The sequence below is a fragment of the Carassius gibelio genome, chromosome A3 (genome assembly GCF_023724105.1).
Source record: "Carassius gibelio isolate Cgi1373 ecotype wild population from Czech Republic chromosome A3, carGib1.2-hapl.c, whole genome shotgun sequence".
Lineage (NCBI taxonomy): Eukaryota > Metazoa > Chordata > Actinopteri > Cypriniformes > Cyprinidae > Carassius > Carassius gibelio.
In genome coordinates this window covers 2622736-2628809 of record NC_068373.1, presented here as the reverse complement: position 1 = coordinate 2628809, position 6074 = coordinate 2622736, and positions in this window count along the sequence as shown.

Below are 6074 nucleotides of genomic sequence, written 5' to 3'. Positions count from 1 at the left end.
GGAATGGGGTTAATTTCTCTTATATTATTATTTCACAGTCTCAATATTCTAATATAATTCTCCCTACCAGCCCTCCCTTTAAGCCTACACTCAGCTTTAATACCTTCCTCATGCTTATCTCTTTAGTGCTGATACCATAGAAAAGATCAGCTGCTCTTTTTAGGTATTCTGCCAGGCTATCTTCCTGTTGGACTGAGAATAACCTGTCCTAATCTCCTCTCCTTTAATATAGCGGCAGAGGGTTGTGTGGCAAATTGAAAACTCTTTTGCCACAGACCTCACTGTCCTGCCATCACTGCTCACTACAGCAGCAGCTAAGGACAGAATAGGTAGAAAGACACTCTTATCTGTTTGTCTCGTGGCATACTGAAAAAAACAGACATTAAATGTAGGATACACTGCAGCCTAGTTTGACTTTTAAAAAAGACACCTTTTTATAAAACCACTAATTTGCCTTTTATAAAAAGATTATCTAATTGTCATTATTATTCACACCCCCTAGCAGCCATCTTAAAACTAGTGATGCTAGCCTAACAAATTAGCTTGAACACATTGTACCCAAGTCTGTTAAGAGCTAAGAAACTGCACATTCAAACTATAAAACTATAAAGATCAATTAAACAGTTTAGACATTGACAAAAAAATCAAAAAAGTTAATTTTTGACCTTGAATTTCAGGTAGTTTCACATGTGGCTTTTAACTTCCAGAAAGAAGGCGGGGCATACTGAGCATGCTCAGTAGAATGTTATGACTCCAGCTCATTCCTGATTGGATAAATCAGCAATGTTGCAACTGTCCCCACTCTCCTTTAACTTTAGAAATGTACAAATCTCTGTCTTGATGCTAACGTTATTTTTGTCTGCCAAAATACGTTACTGTTTGAAAAGGCGGCAGATTTGATATGCAGTGTATGTGTGTGTTGTAGAAATTGTAGCCGCACTGGGTCGTACATTAAAATTAACTCAAATGATATATAGGGAATTTTAATAATTAATCAGGAATACAATTAATATATATATATATATATATATATATATATAGATATATATATATATATATCTCATATGACAGTTGCATTTAAATTATTGAAGATGAAAAATAGGTAAATTGTGTAAGGAAATATTAGCTCATATAGTTTGAGAAGATTCAAATCTAAAGATTAGAATTGCTTTAATTGAACTGAGTCCAAATTGATTTAGTTTATACTTCATTAACGGTTCGTCCACCGAACTTAAAATTCAGTATATCCTTAAAATTCTGTTTAAATTTACTTCATGAATAAGATTATACAAACAGAAAGATAAATATGCTACAAGGCTAGGTAGCACAGGATCTGGGTTGAAAGGGTAAGCAAGTGAGCAAGCATGGTTTCGCTGTCACAAAGTTTCAACAGTGGTTTTGAGTTCTGGATGGCAAGAACGCTAGCAGCGTGTAGGTAGTTCAATCCATGGCCAAGACGGAAGAGCAGCGTAGCGCAGCGCACGACATTTTAGCAACACAATACACGACACAACCCTTGACAAGAGACGACGGGCTTGGAGACTGGACTAGAGACTAGACTAAGCATTGGGGTTTTATCGAAGCAGATTTGGTCCATCCCACGATGCGATCTCCCAATGGGATGCTGTTGCAGAGCTTAGACACGCCACATACTGTTTCTCCATTAAACATCATGTGACATTGTCATGTGGGATGGATCTTTGGGTTAATACCTTATAAAGTGTCATAATATGCACACAATACAGAATCTGGAAATTTAATTTTCTCCAAGTTTAGGTAAATAACGTGAGCTTTCATTCAATACTAAACTTTCCATATCTTACACACATTTAAAAGCACTATCTGTTAAAGTTATAAAAACCATACATAAAACATTGGTTAAAGTTGCACCGATTACCTTGAGCACATCAAACATATATAAAGACATAAAACATTATTTGTGAATATAGTTAAACCTTCAGATTTCTTAATGGTTGTCCTTTTGAGATAGTTTGTTGAAAAGTTCAGTTCGTAGAAAGATTCTCAAGCAACCAGGAAGCAGACTCATGGGATGATCCTGTACTGGTTCTTTGTGTTGAGGTCCACTAATTATTAACAATTCCTGGGGCATTTCCATACGTTGGGATCATGTGATGCTGTGATACACAGGGTCCTTGTATCTTGTAAAGAGTTAATTAAATCAGCTCCTTTTTAGGGACTCAGGATGTCGATGTCCCATTAGTTCCCTCATGAGCGGGGGCATTTCGCAACAGACCTTTTCTGTGTTGTATGAACACATTATCACTTCACTTAATGTCACAAAGAAATTAGCCATTTCTTTCCCTGACAGGAAAGAGGTCCAGACAATCTTGAGCATTGTTTTTCCTCAGCTAATCATTAACTGTGTTTAGATCGCAGATGGGAGGAGGTAGGCCTTTAATTCCTTTGGCAGAAGTAGCTGATTCTGCAGTTATTGGCGTGGCTGTTCATCGAGGTCCTACAATTGCATATATCAATAAATAATTACAAGGCACTGTAATTTACTCATTAATATGTCAATATTCCATTCTTCATATCAATTATAATGATATCTCTTACTTTGAATACCACAAATCAAACAGTGGTCTGTCCAGCAAACGGCCGTAAGATTAACTTATCAACTTTCAATAAAGTCACCACTTCTTATAATCCCAGGAAAAATAGTTTCTGGCCATGAAACCATTTTCCTGTCTTTACAAAATTTAGGTTACTGAAAAGTACCAATAAGCTTGTAGCTAAGATCAAACATTTCATGGACTCGTGATGTGAGCATTTAAGACAGAAGCAATCATGAATATATATTGGATTTTAATAATTTAAGTAATAATACATCAAACTACGATTCACACAGAATAATATGCGTACAACAATACAACAGTAAAACAAATACAAGACATAACGGAATCCAAATGAGAGAGAGAGAGAGAGAGAGAGAGAAAGAGAGAGAGTAAGCGAGAGAGAATGAGATAGAAACAGTCGCCATCACAGAATGATCGCTCAGTATGGCAAAATCACACACAGTAACCTTTTGAAAGACAACAAGGAACCAGATCACCTTGAAAAGGTAATAGATCAACTTAAAGCAGCATTTAAATCTCTCTAGAAAATAATACTTGGATTTGGTCTCTTTGCGACTCGCAAGACGAGCATGCGTATGTCTTCTTTTGGAGCTGGGCGTGTTCTCTTGTGTCTTCTGGGGCTGCTGCGGACTCGCGTGAAGTTTGAAAGGTCCAACGAACATAATGATTCAGAGTTCATCTCCCTCATGGGGAGAGGCAAATATGAGAACAAACTTAGTACAGAAAACAAAAGAAAAACGGAGATGAACGCTCCCTTAAGGAGCCATGAGAACAGGCTGTTCTCTCAGCCGCAGAGCTGAGATCAACTACCTGACGGAAGTGCAGAGAAGAGACCAGCGGGAACTTCCTGGTTTCAGTTCTTATGGCTTGACTGGTTCACGCCTCTGATTGCGCGAACAACCAATGAACGTCCATGATCTGAAGCGGGGAAAAAAGTTCCCTTGTCTCTGAGGAAACACCCACTCGCGTGAGTTACAGAATTCAGCAGTTGTATCCTAGCAAGTTGGTAATTCCAGATTAATACATTTTTTACATTAACTTCCTTTGTATAAGTGAGTCCGGATACAGATACCAAAATTTCAGATATAAGTGATAGAAACATGAACTTACATACATATTACACATTTTGCAGAATTACACACATTTAAAGTTTGATTAACACACGATAAAATTGCAGATACTCCAATTTGATTATGGAAAGATATCTAAGCACCAAAATGGCAACACAGTCAATATATTTAAAATACATTTTAAAAGGGTACTATTCTCTTTTCTAACAAGAATTCCAGAGAGCTGGCTTTTCCTGTTCTGTTTCCCAGTAGGATCATAAAGTTTTATGATCTGGTCAGGAGTGGGGTTACAAACTCATGACTCTATTTGAGAACATTAATTCCAAAAACATTTCCAATTTCAGCAAATCATAATCCTTGCATAACAGGATTAACCAGTTAACCCAGCACAAACCTATCAAAATACATATTATTAAGGACTTACATAAAGAGCGTACAGTAAAGTTTGTGTGTGTGTGCTTATGTGTGTGTGTTGTGGAATGTGTTTAATTTCTCCTTTGAGGCTGCTCACGTGACAGTGGAATTTGCAATCGTGATGTAAGTGAGTCATAAAGTAATCTAGATCCAGCCATGCTGGCGCCAGGCCAGTCATCTAGCTTAGAGAGAGTTTGTTTAATATCAATCAATCAATCACCTTTATTTATATAGTGCTTTAAACAAAATACATTGCGTCAAAGCAACTGAACAACATTCATTAGGAAAACAGTGTGTCAATAATGCAAAACTATAGTTAAAGGCAATTCATCATTGAATTCAGTGATGTCATCTCTGTTCAGTTGAAATAGTAGGGATGGGCGATACCACATTTTTTCCATGCGATACGATACCGATACTTTTTGTTACAATTTTAACTATACCGATACTGCTTATAATTTTAAAATGTATGTGATTTTTCTAAATAATATATATATATATATATATATATATATATATATATATATATTATATATATATATATAAATTTGCAGTTACCATTGCTACAAGAACGATGATTTGTGGTGTTATTGTTAAAACTATGGGTAATTTTCGTAAGGGAACCTAAAAAAATAAATAAAATTAAATTAAAAAAATACTTTCACAGGAATGTGCCTGAAAGTGAAAAACGGGCCTCATTTTTACCTAATTGTTTTATCATTTATTTTAATATATATTAAAAATGTATAAGGTGTGCATTGTAGCTGACACCTAAATGAACACATTACAATTGTTTATGACTGCAAGTCTTACTCCTCAAATGCTATTGAGCTTCAAATTTATGTTTGAGCCAATGTGAAAAAGTAGCATAATTTACATATGATTTACAGTTTATTTTAATAAATATCAAACATTTAATTCAATTGTGCATTATAGCTGACACCTAGATGAACAATTACAGTTGTTTTTATGACTGTAAGTCATTCTCCTCAAATGGTACTGACGTTAGAAAAGTGTATACCAATATCACATGTAACTTTAGAGACGGTCCATAAATTTGAGACTCTCGAACGTCCAACATCAAGCGACCGTGGCGTGCATGCCGTGTTGTGATGGTGAATGCCACATTGCATTGCACTGCGTGCAGCCGCAGACCAATCGGTGTTAACATCATACCACCGCATCCGCGAGACCTTTTCTTTTTATATCATACACACAACGTCCCAATTGGCCTGCACACACTGCTTAAAACATTTATTTATAAAGAAATTATAAATATAATTAAGTATCGATACTTTGCAGAAAATATCGATACCAAAATAGAAGCTTCTGAGTATCGATATATATATATATATATATATATATATACAGTATTGTTCAAAATAATAGCAGTACAATGTGACTAACCAGAATAATCAAGGTTTTTAGTATATTTTTTATTGCTACGTGGCAAACAAGTTACCAGTAGGTTCAGTAGATTGTCAGAAAACAAACAAGACCCAGCATTCATGATATGCACGCTCTTAAGGCTGTGCAATTGGGCAATTAGTTGAAAGGGGTGTGTTCAAAAAAATAGCAGTGTCTACCTTTGACTGTACAAACTCAAAACTATTTTGTACAAACATTTTTTTTTTCTGGGATTTAGCAATCCTGTGAATCACTAAACTAATATTTAGTTGTACGACCACAGTTTTTTAAAACTGCTTGACATCTGTGTGGCATGGAGTCAACCAACTTGTGGCACCTCTCAGCTGTTATTCCACTCCATGATTCTTTAACAACATTCCACAATTCATTCACATTTCTTGGTTTTGCTTCAGAAACAGCATTTTTGATATCACCCCACAAGTTCTCAATTGGATTAAGGTCTGGAGATTGGGCTGGCCACTCCATAACATTAATTTTGTTGGTTTGGAACCAAGACTTTGCCCGTTTACTAGTGTGTTTTGGGTCATTGTCTTGTTGAAACAACCATTTCAAGGGCATGTCCTCT